Source organism: Bos taurus, chromosome 18, assembly GCF_002263795.3.
Source record: "Bos taurus isolate L1 Dominette 01449 registration number 42190680 breed Hereford chromosome 18, ARS-UCD2.0, whole genome shotgun sequence".
Taxonomy (NCBI): Eukaryota; Metazoa; Chordata; class Mammalia; order Artiodactyla; family Bovidae; genus Bos; species Bos taurus.
In genome coordinates, this window is record NC_037345.1 from 56,686,101 (window position 1) to 56,703,457 (window position 17,357).

General features: G+C 49.0%; 1 long non-coding RNA gene across 1 annotated transcript; it reads left to right on the forward strand.

Moving 5' to 3' along the window:
* The first annotated feature begins 1,509 nt into the window (after nucleotides 1-1,509).
* On the forward strand, nucleotides 1,510-16,683 carry LOC132342719 (uncharacterized). The gene is made up of 2 exons (XR_009491206.1): nucleotides 1,510-1,695; nucleotides 16,439-16,683. It is a non-coding gene; the product is annotated as an uncharacterized lncRNA (long non-coding RNA).
* The last annotated feature ends 674 nt before the right edge of the window (nucleotides 16,684-17,357 follow it).

Below are 17,357 nucleotides of genomic sequence, written 5' to 3' on the forward strand. Positions count from 1 at the left end.
AGGGGAAGATGAAGAGCAGTTGGAAGGTCCTAGAAGAGCAGGTATGAGGGAGGGAAGGCCTGGGAGGGCAGCAAGTGGGGGAGGGGAGGGCCCCAAGCGGAGAAGGCTAAGGACGGTGAGGGGCAGGTAGTGGTCCCAGAGAGACACGTGCCTGGGGATGCAAGGCCCCACGAAGCAGAATGGGGTCAAGGAAGGGGGTCTTGAGAAGAGGGAGGGACCGGGGTTCGGTGGCCCCGCAGTCGGGGTTGGGGGACCCCAGAGGGAGAAAGGCTGCAGGTTGGGGAGGGGGGTGTTTCATTCCCCAGTCACCCCTCCGTTTTTTCCCATTCTCACTTCCCAAACTCCCCGGTTCTCCCCGGTTGCCACGGCAACCGCTCCTGCCAGGCGCGGTCACCAAGGAAACCCCGTGCCCGCCTCTTCCCCCCTCCCCATCACTGGAGTGCCCCCCCCACCCCAAGCAGCAGCGGTGTGGAAGGTGGGAGGGGCAATTGGGGGGGAGAACTCGGACTCCCGACCCAGAGAGGGGGCCCAAACCTACATCCAGCGAGGCGCCCCCCTCCCCGCCAGCCTCCATCCTCAGCCCCACAGCTGGATACGCAGCGACCGCCAGACGTGCATTTCCACCCCCCATCCCTCGGCGGCGGCGACCCCCCACACAGAACTAAGAACCCCCACCCGACCGTCTCTCCCACCGGCTTCTGCTCTCCAGCAGGCCCCGCCCATTGTCCTCTGCCGCCCCCCCCCCATCCTGGAGGAGGCCTGAGACCACGGTCCCCTAATTAGAGAATGCCCCCCCCACCCACCCCCAGCCCCCCCGCGGTTCCGCCTCCCGCCCCCGCCCGGGCCCTTCGGCGGCTACTCACAGCGAGGAAAGGGGCTTCTTCCGGGGGGCAGCATGCCCGGCCCGCGGGGGGAGGACCCCCCCAATGAGGCACCGGGATCTGGGGTGCGAGGCCCGCTGCGGGGAGGCGCGGGGGGGCGGGGCTGCGGCCGGGCCCGGGGCTCTGGCGTTCTGCGCCCCCCTCCCCGGCTCTTGGATGGGGAGGGGGCTTCCGCAGCGGCAGCGGTGGCGTTCGGCAGGGGGTGGGGGGCCGCTCTGCCTCCTCGCCCGCCCGCCTGCCCGCCCGCCGCCCGGCCCGGCTCCCTGGTCCGCCGGCCCGCCTTCCTTCTTGCCTTCCTTTCTTCCCTTCTTTCTTTCCTCGCTTCCTTCCTTCCAGCCTTCCTGCCTGCTTCCCTCCCTCCCTCCTCGGGCCGCCGGCGCCGCTCTCCCCCCACCCCACCCCCCCAGGCCCCGGCCCCGGCCCCGGCCCCCGCCTCGGACGGTGCGGCAGCGACCGGGAGCAGCCGAGAGCGGCAGGGACGGGAGCGGAATACTGATGATGGAGGGGGAGCGGGAGGGAGGGGAGGGAGGGCGCCGGGAGGGGGAAGGCTGCCCGGGAAGGAGCAGAGGGGGGAGAGGAGGGAGGAGAGGAAGAGGGGGGGAGGAAGGGAGGGAGGAAACGGGGGGGAGGGCCGAGGGGGGAGGGGGGTGGCCGAGGGGGGAGGGGTGGGGTGAAGCGGGGGGAGACAGAGACCGGGAAGAGACAGAGGGACCCGGGGACGAGCCAGGAAGGATGGAGGGAAGAGGAGAGGGAGGCGAGCCTGTCCTGCCCGGGATGGGAGGCTGGGAGAGGAGCAACTCCTAGCGCACCTTTGGTAAATATTTGCAGGGGCGAATGCGGGAGGGCACGGCAGGGCCAGAGCGAAGGGGTGGAGAGGAAGCGGAGCTGGGGAGAAGGAAGGGGGCAGGCAGAGGACAGGACCGGGACCGCGAGGGGAGAGATGGTCGGGGGCCTGGAGGAGCCCCGGGAGCTGGCAAGTGGAGGAAGGGAGGAGGAAGGGGAGAGGTGGGAGAGGGCGGGAGGAAAGGTCAGGGAGCTTTGAGCGGGGCGGGCGGAATGTGGGGACAGGGAGGGAGCCCCGGGGAAACCAAGCGGACCGAGATGAGAGGACGGAGACCGAGGGAGGGGTCGGGGGAGAGGGGAGGTCCAGGGCAGCGGAGGAAGGAGCCTGGCAGCTAGAGCCGTGAAGGCAGGCTGGCCGAGGCAGGGCAGGGGCCTGGGCAGGACTTGAACCCCCACGGGCTGCCCGCCTCGTCACCCCTTCCCGACTCAGCACCTGAGAGAGGATCCTCATACCCACTTTCCGGATGAGGACACTGGGCTCTTCGGGGGACCAGGGTGGCAGCATCTCAGCGCGGAGTCCGGGCTCTGCACGGAGTATCTTGGAGGAGCAAAGAGGAGGTCCGGCCCTGGCAAGGAGCCCCTGGCCCAGATCTGTCGGGTGGCAGGGCAGAGGATGGGCCCACACCCACCCCGACCCCCCACCGCGTTCTCTCACCTCCCCAGGTGTTGGCTGCGGGTGCTGGGGATACATTTAGAGCTGTGAACCCGCTCTGCACCTTGGGTGCAGGGAGGTGGGGAGAGGCCTCAGGGGCCTCTGAGAGGTCACCTCCTCCTCCTCCTGCCTCATCAACTCCCCCCGACCCAGCCCTGCCATCTGCTGCCCCCAAAGGCTCAGGGACCAAGGATGGGAGGCATGGGGGATTAGGAGGCAAAGAAATTCAGAAGGGGGCTGGAAGGAGGCAGTCCCTGTTCCCGACACTGAATTTCCTCCCAGGCAGGAAATTCACCTCTTCTTTGTCCCACCCCACCCAAAGTCCAGCTACTAACTTTGGACAAAGAGAGATACAAGTTCCCTCAGTGGCAAGGTCCCCAGAGAGACTGACTCCTCTCTTTTTTCTGAGAGCCTCAGGAGGGGCCGATATATCCCCTTCTTCCCCACAGGCAGAAATCGGGTGAAGTGGAAGCCTGCCTGGGGAAAGAGGGGGGCTGGGAGGCAGGGAGGGAAAGTGGGTCACCTTTGGGTGCGTAAGAAGTGGCTGTGGGTTGTGACTGGTTAATGAGATGTGAGCACTACAGAGAAGGGAAACTGAGGAAGGAGAGAGAGATGGGCCGGGGCCTGGGAGCCCCAAGTGGGTCATGGAGCACTGGGTCCCCACCTTGGTGCTGCTAGGAAACCGGGTTTAGGAGATGGGAGGTGTGAACACAGCCACCCTAGAGCGCAGCATAGTACAGGCTCAAGGTCAGTGGTGATAATGGTGATAAAACAGTAATAGTAATAACAGCCAGCGTTTCCTGGCTTCGGTCAGACTTGGACACTGTGCTGAGTACTGCATGAACATCTAGATGATTCCTCACAACCAGCCCCAGCTGGACTTTCAGGGATGCTTGGGCACTGGTGGACACAGGCTGAGCAGGATCTGGGGGGCCCCTGCTGTGCCCAGAGTTAACCCTTCAGTTCCTGGAGGCTTGCTGGTGAGAGGCCAGAATGGGGAAGTACAAAAGAATTTCCACATCTTACCAGCTCCCAAGCCTTCCTGGCCTGGTCTGAACCTATTTCAGAGAAATAGAAGAGCACTAGGACAGGACTTCGCTGGTGGTGTAGTGGTTAAGAGACTCTGCCTTGCAATGCAGGGGATGTGGGTTCAGTTCCTGGTCGGGAAACTAAGATCCTACTTGCCACACACTGTGGAGCAGCTAAGCCTGTGCACCGCAAGTAGAGAATCGTGCGCCGTCACGAAAGATCTCCAGTAATGCAACTAAGGTCCGATGCAGCAAAAAACCACTAGGAAGACAGAGGTGGGTGGGGCGGCAGGCTGCAGGTGATGAGGATGCCTCTCGGAGGAAGTGGCATTTGAGCTGAGATTTAAATGATAAGGAAGCAGCCGCCTGGGCTGAGAGTCCATGGGCTGAGGAAGTATGGCAAGCAGAGGCATGGGGCTGGCTGCAGGTTTGTCCTGTTTGAGAGAGGAGATAGGACAGGTGTGGCAGAAACAGAGCAGACACAGGGAGAGCAGAAAGGGAGGAAGAAGAACCCCAGATTAGTGCAAACACAAAACCAAGCCCAGGCGACTGTCTGTCCCCTGAACTTGGCCCAAAAGCTGAACTCTAGCGACAGTCCTGAGCAACCTAAACCCCGATCCCCATTTTTTAATGCACGTTTCAACACTGAGTGGGGCTTATGATGGACTCTATTACCTAAGAAGGAGTGGCAGTGACCCCAGGACCTCCCCCTCCCCCACATAGTAATGGACAGTCAAAAGGTATGTTTACTATTAAAAAAAAAAATCAAATGTAAAGTATACATTTCCTTTGGGATAGCATTTCAGAGGCTAACCCAAAATCAAATTTCTCTGCTTCAGGCTGTAAAAAAAAATTTTTTTTTTTAAATCCACTCTGTGTGTTAACTGGTCATCTCACCCTGATCAGAGTTCTCATGGACAGTTAGGTTTACCTTTGATAAATAAAATATGGGCCAAGAAAGGAAATTTTCACTTTAAGTAGTTTGGTTTTCCCAGAAAACTCTTTCAAAGTGGGATCCATGGGAGATAACGGCTAGAGGCATCACATACACCCCCACCCCCGGCTGTGTTCCTGTATTTTGTTCAATACACTTGCATTGAACAGCTACTGTGGATAAACAAGTCATAAACAAGATCGTCACTGACTCAGAGAGTACTAGGAGTGGGAGAATGTCACAGTGGGTGCTCAGGTAAGCTCTGATCTAGCCTCCAGTTTTGACCTTCACTATTTGTTGTTGTTCAGTTACTAAGTCACGTCTGACTCTGCAACCCATGGACTGCAGCATGCAAGGCTTCCCTGTCCTTCACTATCTCCCAGCGTTTGCTCAAATTCACGTCCATTGAGTCAGTGATGCCATCCAACCATCTCATCCTCTGTCTCCCCTTCTCCTCCTGCCTTCAATCTTTCCTACCATCAGGGTCTTTTCTAATGAGTCTGCTCTTTGCATCAGGTGGTCTAAGTATTAGAGTTTCAGCTTCAGCATCAGTCCTTCCAATGGATATTCAGGGTCAATTTCCTTTAGGATTGACTGGTTTGATCTCCTTGCAGTCTAAGGGACTCTCAAGAGTCTTCTCCAGCACCAGACCAGCCCTAAACATGTAAATGAATAAAAAGCATAATGTGTGCAGCACAGTTGTGTCCAACTCTTTTGCGACACCATGGACTATAGCCCACCAGGCTCCTCTGTCCATGGGATTTCCCAGGCAAGAATACTGGAGTGGGTTGCCATTTCCTCCTCAAGGGGATCTTCCTGACCCAGAGATCGAGCCTGCATCTCCTGCATTGGCAGGCAGGTTCTTTACCGCTGAGCCACCTGGGAAGCCCTGACTTTCACTGTGCCTCCAACCTAATCCCTAATTCTTCAGAAAGATGGCAACTGCTGACCAAGGAACACAGAATTAGATGCAGAGCAATGTCCCTGTGAGCTCGCTTGTCCAGTTTCTAACACATCTGTGTTTATCCTGAGTCAGTGTGGCTGGCCATGTTTCCCAAAGGTGGCTGCGACACCCCCTGCACTCCCATCCCGCACACTCTGGTCCTCCTCCATGTGCATGACCCTCAGAACTGCGAGGGCTTTTATGACCTTTTAGACCAATGGAGTGGCAGAAGCAACACCACGTGACTTCCAAAGTTAGGTCATAAAAGAGATGCACCTCCTGCTTTGCTTGCTGGAATACTGGCTCTTGAGCCTATGGCGGCTTCATAAGCTGAGGGCACTGAGGCTGCTGTGCTGGGAGGAAGCTCAAACTGTCCTATCCAGGGAGAGGCCACACAGAGGCGCCCTGACGCTACCTGAAGAGGGAAGAAGGCCCGAGCAGCACGTGGCTGTGTTAGCTCTCCTTCCGTGACAGCCGTAGCCGCAGTTTCACTGTGTCCGCTTTAGAGCCAGAACTGCCAGCTGACTGTTTCCTAAATTCTTGACTTGCAGAGACCTGAAGAGATAATAAAATTACTTTGTTGCCTCAAATCGCTAATTACTGGGGGTGATTTGCTGTACAGCAATAGGTAACGGCCACAGTCACAGACACGGGACATGACACTCTAGTTCTTTATATTAGACAGGCAATCTCAAACCGTCTACATCCGTCGGTGGTTGAATGTTTGGCTGAAATAAACTGAACCACCCTGGTCTTGGTTTCTAGATATTGCTCCCCCTAAAAGGAACCAGACTCCTCGGGAAAGTAGCTGCTTCTGGGTGTGGGGCAGGACAATTACAAAGTAAGCCTGGGACAGTACTGAAGTACTAGTGAGGCCAGTGCAAAGGGACCAGGAGCCAACTTGAAGGGGTTCTCATTGGCAGAAGTTGGAGGAATGACGTGATGTTGGTAATGTGTGTGTGTATGAAGTAGTTCACAGTTTCAACATTAGATTTGTGCTATGTTTTTTTGAGTTGACGTATCTATGTGAAGCTGGGGTTTTGGCAGTGCTGTGCTTAAAAGCCAGCACTGCCCTGAAAGTCTTTGTGGAACTGGAAATGAGGGTCGTGGTGTCTAACCTGATTCTGGAGCTTGAGAGGTTGTGCAGCGCCCAACAGTTGCACACAATCCTGCTAGTGAGTAGTTAGGATGAAACAAAATGTTTATTCTTTTGATTTATGTGCATTACTTTTTCCATTGGTGCTAACTCTTACATCGCAAGGACCTAACTACTTAATAAATGGAAGAGTTAGTTATTCCTTTAGGGGCTTGAGGAATACCATGAAAACAATTATTGAGGCACTAAAGGTACTGTGCAATGAGGATATTGCAGAACCTCTGCTCCAGACTTAATTTCCATCCTATAGAGAAAAAGGATAGAGGAACAAGTCAAAAGACACTATGAAGAAACAATCAGACAAATCCAGAAGGTAAGAGAATCTGATAAGGTTATTGGCCTGGTCTCTTTAAAAAGTCAGTGTCACAAGGGAGCAAAAAAAGGGTGGAGTAGCAGCTTTAGATTAAAACTTATTAATGAGACACAACCTGTGCTCAATCCCTTGAGTCATGTCTGACTCTTTGTGGCCCTGTGAACTGTAGCCTCCTAGGCTCCTCTGTCCATGGGATGCTCCAGGCAAGAATACTGGAGTGGGTTGTCATGCCCTCTTCCAGTGGATCTTTCCAACCCAGGGACCAAACCTGCATCTCCTGCATCTTCTGCATTGCAGGCGGATTCTTCACTGCTGAGCCATGGGGGACACCCCCAAACCGGATGCAATTGCATAGAGCTTGCTTGGATCCTGGTTTGAAAGACAGTCTATGGGCAATTGGGAAAATGGAACTTAAAGCTGATCTTAAAAACGTTAGGGAATTAATGTTAGTCTTCTCTAGGGTGATAATATGATATTGTGATTATGTAGGAGAATGTTTTTACTCTTAGGAGATTCATGCTGGAATATTTACACCTGCAACTTAACTTTTAAAAAGTCGACATTTGAAATGTTAACAATTGTGGAACTGAAATGATGGGTGTGTGAATGCTCATTGAAATTTGCTTTTCAATTTTCTATATATTTGACATTTTTCATACAAAATCAGGAGGGGGCAGTCCACTGATAGAAGTAACATTTAGGGTGGTTGTTATTTGCTATGAACCCCTCTCCCCTCCTGCATAAATATTAATAATTTTTGCCTCCACATTCAAGATATCTCTCATCTCAAATAAACATCACCCCAAAGTGCCTTTTTTTTTCTTTCCTCTTTCTTTCTTTCCTTTTTTTGAGCACAGAAAGCTTTATTGCAGGGCCAAGCACGGGACGGGTAATCTGCTCTCAGAAAACCTGAACTCCTGGGACTTCCCTGGTGGTCTAGAGGTTAAGAATTCACCTTGCAATACAAGGGACACGAGTTCGATTCCTGGTAGAAAAACTGAGATTCCACATGCCATGGAGCAACTAAGCCTGAGCACCGAAACTACTGAGCCCACATGCCAAAACACAAAGATCCTACAAAAGGCAGCCAAGATCCTGTCTGCCCCAACTAAGACCCAACAACGCCAAGTAAATACTAAAAAACAAAGCCAAAACCCCCTGAACTCCCAAAGTTTCCACCTTTGAGAACACATCTCCCTGCACCTCATTTTTTGTTCTTTTCAGCAAAACTCCTGAGAAAATTGTGGGCTTCCCTTGTGGTTCAGATGGTAAAGAAGATATCTGCCTGCAATACAGGAGACCTGGGTTCCATCCCTGGGTCAGGAAGAGCCCCTAGAGAAGGGAATGGCAACCCACTCCAATATTCTTGCTTGGGGAAGTTCCATGGACAGAGGAGCCTGATGGGCTACAGTCCATGGGGTTGCTAAAAGTTGGACACAACCAAGAGACTAACACTTTCACTCTCTGAGATGATGGGAAGAACTCACTGTCTCCACTTCTTCCTGTTCTCTCTTCAAACACGGCTGGGTTTCTGCCCGCCTCCACCCAGCACGGCTAAGCTGCCCTTGTCAAGGTCACCAAAGACCTCCATGTTGCAAATCCGTGGGCTCCTTCTAGACCCACATCTTATGCATCCATTTAGCAGCACTTAACACAGCACCTCCTTGAAACCACTTCTTCTTTTGGCCCGAGTGTGGCCTTAGCCACACCCTCCATTTTCTTTTCCCCACCAGACTCCTTTGCGGGTCTCAGGATTTGGGAGGAGAGTTTCGGGGGGCCAGGCTCTGAGCTCTGTTCTCTCCCGGGGTGATCTCATCCAGTTCTCAGCTTTAAACCCAGTCAGCTGGTGACTGCCCCCATGGGTCTCCAGCCCTGACTCTCATCAGACAAGCTCACAGAGGACCACTGACTTCTCCAATGCAGCTTTCCACTCCCACCCCACCCCACACACCTGCTTTGCTTCCCATCTTCCTTATCTCAGCAAATTGTATTACCCTCCACTGAGTTGTTGAAAAAAGAATGTAGAGGGAACTTTCTTGGTGGTCCAGTGGCTAAGACTCTGAGCTCCCAATGCAAGGGGGCCTGGGTTCAATCCCTGGTCAGGCAACTAGATTCCACATGCCACACCCAAGACCCGGAGCAGCCAAAATAAATAAATACAGATTTTTTTAAAAAGAATGTAAAAATTGTTCTCAGTGGGGCTCTTTTCTTCACCCGTAAACCCAACCCATCCAGTCCTGTGGCTCTTCCTCTAAAGAGGCTGCAGACAGTCCCTTCTTTCCATCTCTTCTGCCAGCATGGTACCAAAACCAGCATCCCCTCTCTCATGCCAGGCTCCAGGCCTCTTCACTAGCCTGATTGTGGCCACTCCTGCCTCCCTACAACCTCTTCTCCACAGAGTGATCTTGTTAAAGTATAAATTAGATCATGGTACCCTCAGCTTGACACTCTGCAGACTTTGCACCCTGCTTCGAGTTAAACTTGCAGTCTACAATGCCCCCTTGTCTATTTTCTTCATAGAATGCATTCATAACTGAACTTTTCTTCATTGTTTGTTTACCTACCATTCACTGATTGTCTTCCTTCCCTAGTAGGTAGACTCCTTGAGGACAGAGACCCAGTCTATCCTCAGTGACCATTATATCCCCAGTGTCTAAAACATGTCAGAAGAAGGGTCTATTTTCATTACATTTGTTGAATATAATACACAATCCATCCAGTCTTCTGAGTACTACACAAATGATTTTCTTGAAACAAAACCATCCCTCAACATAATAAAACATGAACTGTGTTTGTGGCGTCTACTATGCATTAGACAGGCACTTACGTTATCACTTCCATAATCCTTCCCCGAATCACTCAAGGAAGATGCTATTATCTCTCCCCCACATTTTACAGAGAAGATTCAAGTTCATAGAGGTGAACACTGATGCAAGACCCCACAACAAAGAAGTGTTAGAGTTGGACTCCAAGTCTGCTCTTTTTGAATCCAAAGCCCACGTTCTTCCCCCTCTGCCATGTTGTCTGGGACTTGACTGAATCACAGTTTCTTTTCATTATAAATCTGATACACTGGGAATTCCTGCCTATGGCCATGATGGGTTAACTGGTACCAGAACGGCCCTCCCATGACAAAACTGGACAAAACATGTGAGGCCACTATGTTCGGGCATCACCGACTCAATGGACTTGAATTTGAGCAGGCTCTGGAAGATAGAGAAGGGCAGGGAAGCCTGCTGCGGTCCATGTGGTCGCAAAGTCAGACACAACTGAGCGACTGAACAACAGCATTCTCAGGCATTGAACAGATGGGAAGAGAACTCTGGTCCTATAACCTCTGCTATAACAAGATAATTTCACTCTTAGGTACTCAGCCCAAAGAAATGAAAATACGGATCCATACATTCCACTCAAAGCTCAGATAAGGGACTTCCCTGGCGGTCTCGTGGTTAAGACTCCACGCCTCCACTGAAGAAAGTGTAGATAGATTCCATCTCTGGTCAGAGAACTAAGATCCTTCATGCCTTGTGGTGTGGCCAAAATAAATAAATAAATAAACAACTTAAAAAAAAAGGCTTAGATAAATCTGTCTGAAGCATCTTTGTTAATAATACATAAAACTGAAAATAACCCTAACTTTTATCAACAATGGAACAGATACGCTAATTGTAGTGTATTCACAAAATAGAATGCTCTTTACCAACACAAAGGAATTGACAGACTCAATAATATGGATGAATCTCATAGATGTTATGTTGAGCAAGAAAAAAATAAAACAGACACAGAGAGTACATACGCTATGATTCTATTTGTTTGGAGTTCAGGGAAAGGCAAAATTACTCTTTAGTAGTAGAAGTCAGAATACTAGTTCCCTATGGGGGTTGGGGATTCCTTGGAAGGGAATTTTCTGGGTTGATGGAAAAGTTCTGTTGTTCTGAATGAGGTGTTGGTTATGTGTGTACAGATTTGTCAAAACTCATGAAATTGTAAACTTAGTATCTGTGCATTTCACTGTATGTAAACTGTTCCTCCAAATGATTGATATAAAATGACAATAACTGGTATAGAATAGATAATCAACAAGGACCTAACGTATGGGCTTCCCCGGTGGCTCAGCAGTAGAGAATCCATCTGCCAATGCAGAAGATGAGGGTTCGATCCCTGGGTTGGGAAGATCCCCTGGAGAAGGAAATGGCAACCAACCCATCCAAGTATTCTTGCCTGGGAAATCCCATGGACAGAGGAGCCTGGTGGGCTATAGTCTGTGGGGTGGTAAAGAGTCAGACATGACTTAGTGACTAAACTACAACAAGGAGAAAGAATCTGAAAAAGAATCTACCCATCTATAGATCTATAACTGTTACTGTACCCCCAAAACTAACACAACATTGTAAATCAACTATGCTTCAATAAAAATATATATAAATAATTCTTTGGCTTCTATCTCATATAATTTACAAAAATTAAATCTAGACTGGTTATACATGTGAACCTAAGAGGTGAAACAAAATAGCTTATTTCAAATTTTATTTTTTAATACCACATGTCAGTATACTGAGTTACTCTTTAAAAGCGTATTTATTTTATTTTTGTTGCTTATTTGGCCATGTCAGGTCTTAGCTGTGGCATATGGGATCTAGTTCCCTGACCAGAGATTGAACCCGGGTCCCTCTTCACTGGGAGTGTGGAGCCTTAGCCGCTGGAGCACCAGGGAAGAGGCAAAAAGAACCTATGGGTTTGAGGTTAGGATAGCGAGTGCCCTTTGAGGGTGGGTGGTGCCTGGCCCGGAGTGTGAGGGGGCTTCTGGGGGCCTGCAAGTGCTCTTCCTTAATCTGGCAGCTGAGCACACGGACGTGTGCACCTTGCAGAAATTTACCAAGCTGGACACGTGTCACTTATGTCTTTTTCTCTGTGTATACTACATATATTTAAAAGGTTTGCTTTTTAAATAGTATTATTTATTTATTGTATTTTTGGCTGTGCTGGGTCTTTGTTGCTGCTCTGGCTTTCTCTAGCATGGGACACGGGCTTCTCACTGCATTGCTTCCCTTGTTGCTGATCACAGGCTCTAGGACACTTGGGCTTCGTTAGTTGTAGCTCCTGGGCTCCAGGGCACAGACTCAGTAGTCGTGGCACAACAGCTTAGTTGCTCCGTGGCATGTGGGACCTTCCCGGACCAGGGATCGAACATTGGCAGGCAGATTCTTCACCACTGAGCCACCAGGGAAACCCTATGTTACATATATTTAAAAGATTTACTTTTCAAAGTAAAGTAACTCATGACTGTATGAGTCTTCTATTGCGGCTGTAATAAACTACCATAAACTTAGTGGCTTAAAAGACACAGATTTATTCTCTCACAGTTCTGGAGACCAGAAGTTTCAAATCGGTCTCGCTGGGCTAGAATCAAGGTGTGTTCCTTCTGGAGGCTAAAGGGAGAATCTTTCCAGCTTCCAGAGGCGTCTGCATCCCTTGGCTTGTGACCCCACCCTCGGCTTCCATTGTCACATCGCCTTCTGTGACTCTGATGCTCCAGCTTCCTCTTACAAGCTCCCTTGTGACCACACTGGGCCCCACTGGATAACCTAGGATATCCTCTCCTTTTCTACTATGTATTCATTGATTTGGCTGCACCAGGTCCTAGCTGTGGCATGTGGGATCTTTAGGTGGGGCATGCGAACTCTGAGTTGCATCATGTGGGATCTAATTCCCTGACCAGGGATCGAACCCGGGGCCCCCTGCATTGGGAATATGGAATTTTAGCCACTGGACCACTAGCGAAGTCCCTTTCTCTTTTTCAAGATCCTTAACTTCATTATTGGAGTAGGAAATGGCAACCCACGCCAACATTCTTGCCAGGTAAATTCCAGGGACAGAGGAGCCTGGCGGGCTACAGTCCATGGGGTCACAAAGAGTCAAACATGACTGAACAACTGAGCACGACTTCATCATATCTGCAAAGTCCCTTTTGCTACATAAATCCAGGGATTAGGACATGGGCATCTTTATACCGTCTGCCATAATGAGCATGAGAGCACGGGTGGAAAACAGAGAATTATATATATATAAAAAAATGTCCACCATCCAAATCACTGCTTAACAGTTTGGTGCATTTGCACTTAGTCTTTAAAAGCATAGTTATCTTCATACTTCACATAAAATGTGAGCATTCTGCTTTTGTTCAGTGAACATTACCTCACCAGCATTTCCATGCTAATACATATTCTTCTAAATGTCATTTTAAATGGCTGTGTAATATTCTATCGAGCGGATGCGGCAGAGAGTTAACCGTTTCCGTCTAGTTGGGTATGCTGGTAATTTCATTTTAAAAATACCATTATAAACAACATCATGATGAACCTCTTTGTATATGAGTCTCTTGACTTGCAGGTGGATCCTCAGGCTGTGAGAGTGTGAACATTTTTCCTGAACTGACATCTAGTGCCAACTTGCTTTCCAAAAGGGTGGTGGCAATTTACATTCCAACACCAAGGAGTATGGGCATGAATATCTGTTTTGCTGTACGCTCACCAGCATTCAGGAGAACCTTAAAATTTGTTTTGCTCATCTGATGGGCAAAAAATAACGACCCACAAAGTTGTTTTAAAGCTATGCCCTTGGGTTTTATCAGAAGAACAAAACAAAACAGTTAATGTGAAAAGTTATTTTGCCTTTTGCTTCAGTTTTCTTAATCACCCAGTAATTCAACTCCTAGGGACTTATATTAAAGAAATAATCAGGGAAGCAGGTTTAAGAGGGAGGGGACATGTGTATACCTATGGCTGATTCATGTTGATGTATGGCAGAAACCATCACAATCTTGCAAAGTAATTATCCTCCAATTAAAAATAAAACAAAAGACTTTAAAAAAAAAGAAGAAATAATCAGAGACAAAAATATTCGTGCAAAGATGTGTATCATAGCATCATTTGTAAAAGCCAAATTTGAAAGCTTAAATGTTAAAAATTAGTGGAGGATGTGTGATCCTGGGGATGCTGCTGTACGTGCATCCTGTTGTTTTCTTTCTGAATCACTCTTGCCCTATCTATTTATTAATCATTCATTCATTCATCTCATATGTGGACTAAGGTCTGTGCTGCCGACTGGGGATACAGTGATGAACCAAAGATCGGGGAACAAAAAGCTGCCCTTGTGAAGCTTACAGTGTTGTCGAGGTGAGGAACCTACTTCACTGAAGTTGGAATAGAGACCATCTGTGCTCTTACAAACCCAACTTCCAAGCCTCTAGTTAATCTGCTTGTTTATTACTCCCCAGGCTAGACTGCAGGTTCCTTGAGGGAGTGTAGTGGGTCTCTGCTGTCTTGTCAGCCTGGCAAGGAGTTCCTCCTCTTTCTAGTAATAGCAATGTAATTTCCGCTGGGAACTCTCCCTTGTTCTACATTCATTCTATGGGATTTCAGTGGCATGAACCCATCCTAGGTATTAGGAAAAGGTGCATGACCTAGGGGCTTCCTTGGTGGCTCAGATGGTCAAGAATCTGCAATGCAGGAGACCCAGGTTCATTGCCTGGGTGGGGAAGATCTCCCGGAGAAGGAAATGGCAAGCCACTCCAGTATTCTTGTCTGGAGAATCCCATGGACAGAGGAGCCTGGCGGGCCTCCTCCATAGGGTCACAAAGAGTCGGGCATGGCTGAAGCGACTGAGCACAGGCGCATGGATGACCTAGGTCTGGTGACTCCCAATCCCGAGACCTTTTTTGGGGTTACTTGCCTTGATCCTGGGATGGGTTAGCTGGTAGAAATGAAATCCGAAAGTGCCAATGACCATCCTGCTTCCCTTGGGTTTGCTGCACATGCTTGGGCAATCTGAGCTCTGCACATGTTCAGTCTCTGCTTCTCTTGCCAAACCTATGTCCTGGTTTCAGGACTGTGCCAGCCGGATGGAAGGGCTGCCGTTTTGAAATGACCTACCCAGAGTTAGTGGCTTTTTGGTAATCTGTCCATCCCAGGAGCCTTTTATTGTTGCTGTTGTTGTGTTGTAATTTTCCCATACGACACCTGGTGATGCTGCCCTAATGGAGAGGAAGCTGCCTGAGAATGAAGGCCACAGAGAGGAAAGCAGATGGGAGAAACGGGGAGTCATGCTCCCAACAGTGATGTCTGAGTGCCTGATCCAGCCATTCCTGATGCTGGAACTAGTCTTGAACTTTCCAGTTATGTGAACCAAGAAATACACATTCTTTCCATTTTATTTTATTGCTTAAACCATTTTCCACTGAGGTTCTGTTACTTTCAAGTGTGACAGAAGTGATGGGTATTGTGAGGGACTTCCTGCTATCTTTTCTCATACAGCTCAGCATGCTCTCATTTCCCCTCCATGGGTTGTCAGCTTACTTAACTCTGAAATGAAGAGCTGGGACTTCCCCGGTGGTCTAGTGGTTAGGACCCTGAGCTTCCACTGCAGGGGGCATGGATTCGATCCTTGGCTGGGGAACTAAGATCCCACATGCTGTGTGGTGCGGTCAATAAATAAATAAAATGGAAGAGTCTAATCAGTGGCTCTTCGTGTTTCAATGCTGATCATATATACTCGACTTGAGAGGAATCTTGTTGCAGAGGAACTAGGGAAGGCAGAGTTTATCGACCTCACTCCACACTGCTGAAATAATGGCAGCTGGGGGCGATTAAGCGATTGTTCAAAATCACATAAAACAGGCACACACAACTCCTGGGATTCAGACCTTGGGCTATACGGCTCCAAGTCCTGTGTCCCACTGACAGGTGTGGAAGCTGAGATCGGTACAAAGGAAGCAACTTTAAAATCACAGGGAATGGCAAGAAGATTAATTAGTGGCAGGCTCTCTTTTTTTTCTTTCTCATTTAAATGAGAAGTTCTTATTGACAAAGGAAAAAAGGTACCTACACAATAGAGAAATCTGCATGGCACCATTTAAAAAAAAAACTTTTTATTTTTGTTTTGGAGTATAGCCAATGAACAATGTTGTGATGGTTTCAGGTGGACAGCAAAGGGACTCAGCCATCCATATACAGATATCCATTCTCCTCCAAACTCCCCGTCCATCTAGGGTAGTGGCAGGCTCTTTTGACCTTCACCCAGTGATTTTTTGAGGGGGCTGCTCTGAGTCTCTGTTGTGGTTCGCGGGCTTATCACTGCAGTGGCTTCTCTGGCTGCCGTCCACAGGCTCTAGGCGCACGGGCTCAGTAGCTATGGCGCTTGGTCTCTACAGCTTAGGCTTCAATAGTTATGGTGCACGGGCTTAGTCGTTCTGTAGTACGGGGAGTCTCCCCAGACCAGGGACTGAGCCCGGGTACCCAGGTTGGCGCCCTCTTACCCACTGCGTCATCAGGGAAGCCCCTCTACTTGATGCTTTTGTGCTGCCCCTTGGCTGGGAGCAGCCATGAAGGCGTTTTGGGAAAAAGAAAGTCAACACACATTTCTCCCACAGGGCTGGCCAAAACTTAGTTGACTGGTGTGTAAGTGTTGATAGGATGTGGAAAGCCCTCTGTCCTAGGCTTGCAGAAGTGAAAACTGCTGTCACACTGTCTCCAAGCCCTCGCCATGACATCATCCCCGTCCCTTAGCGCCGCGTGCAGTCACGTGACTTGCTTTGGCCAATGGCTTGTGGGTGGGAACAGTGGTGTGTAAATCTAGGACGTGATTGGCTTAGCTTGCTGCCATTAATTCTCTGTGACTCTTCTCTGGCCAGGAGATGCCTGCTGTAGTTGTGAACCCTTCTTGGCCTGGGCCCTATAATGAGATACTTGGAGCAGACCTGAGCCAGCCGGACCTGCAGCCCACTGCAGACCAGCCCTAGATAAGCCAGACTCCATCAACCATCAACCATCACAGAATTATTATTTGAAGTTCCCGAGCTTTTGATACTCACTATATGGCAGTAGTTGGAAGTTATAGAAAGTGTTTATTAACATTAAAATGAATATACTCACATAACCTGATGATTCTGCCTGTCCTTATTGACCCAGAGGCAACATACATGTACCTGAGAAAATAGATGTTCACAGCAACAGTGTAAGAGCAAAGAAACCAAAAATAACCCAAATGTCCAGCAACAGGAGAACGGATAAAGAAACATGAGTTTTTTGGAACACCACTGCAGCTCTTGAAAGAAACGGTACAGAGCTATTTAAATAAAGCTGGATGGATTTCCAAGACATATTGTTGAGTTAAAAAAGCAAGCTGCAGAACAATATGTACAGTATGATCCCATTTATGTTAAAACACACTCACATGCTTGCTCAAAACAATACTACTCATTTACTATACAATACTATGCACACACTATATTACTAGATATATGCACACACTTATAGACAAAGATCCAGAAGGACCCACCATAAATGGATAACAAAGGTTACCTCCAGGGAAGAAACTGCGATTACAGAGAGGTGATCTAAGGGCATTTTAGCTTGATCAATTACACAGTTTTTAAAAAGCAAGGACACTCTATACATTACTTGTGCATTTGAAAAAATAAATAATTTTCTAAAAGGGAAGAAATATATGTGAATATATGTACATGGTATACTGTGAATATAAACCTAAGGTTCTACTTTTTCAAATACCACGTCTTTTTTGTTTTTGGTCAGGCCACCTAGCACATGAAA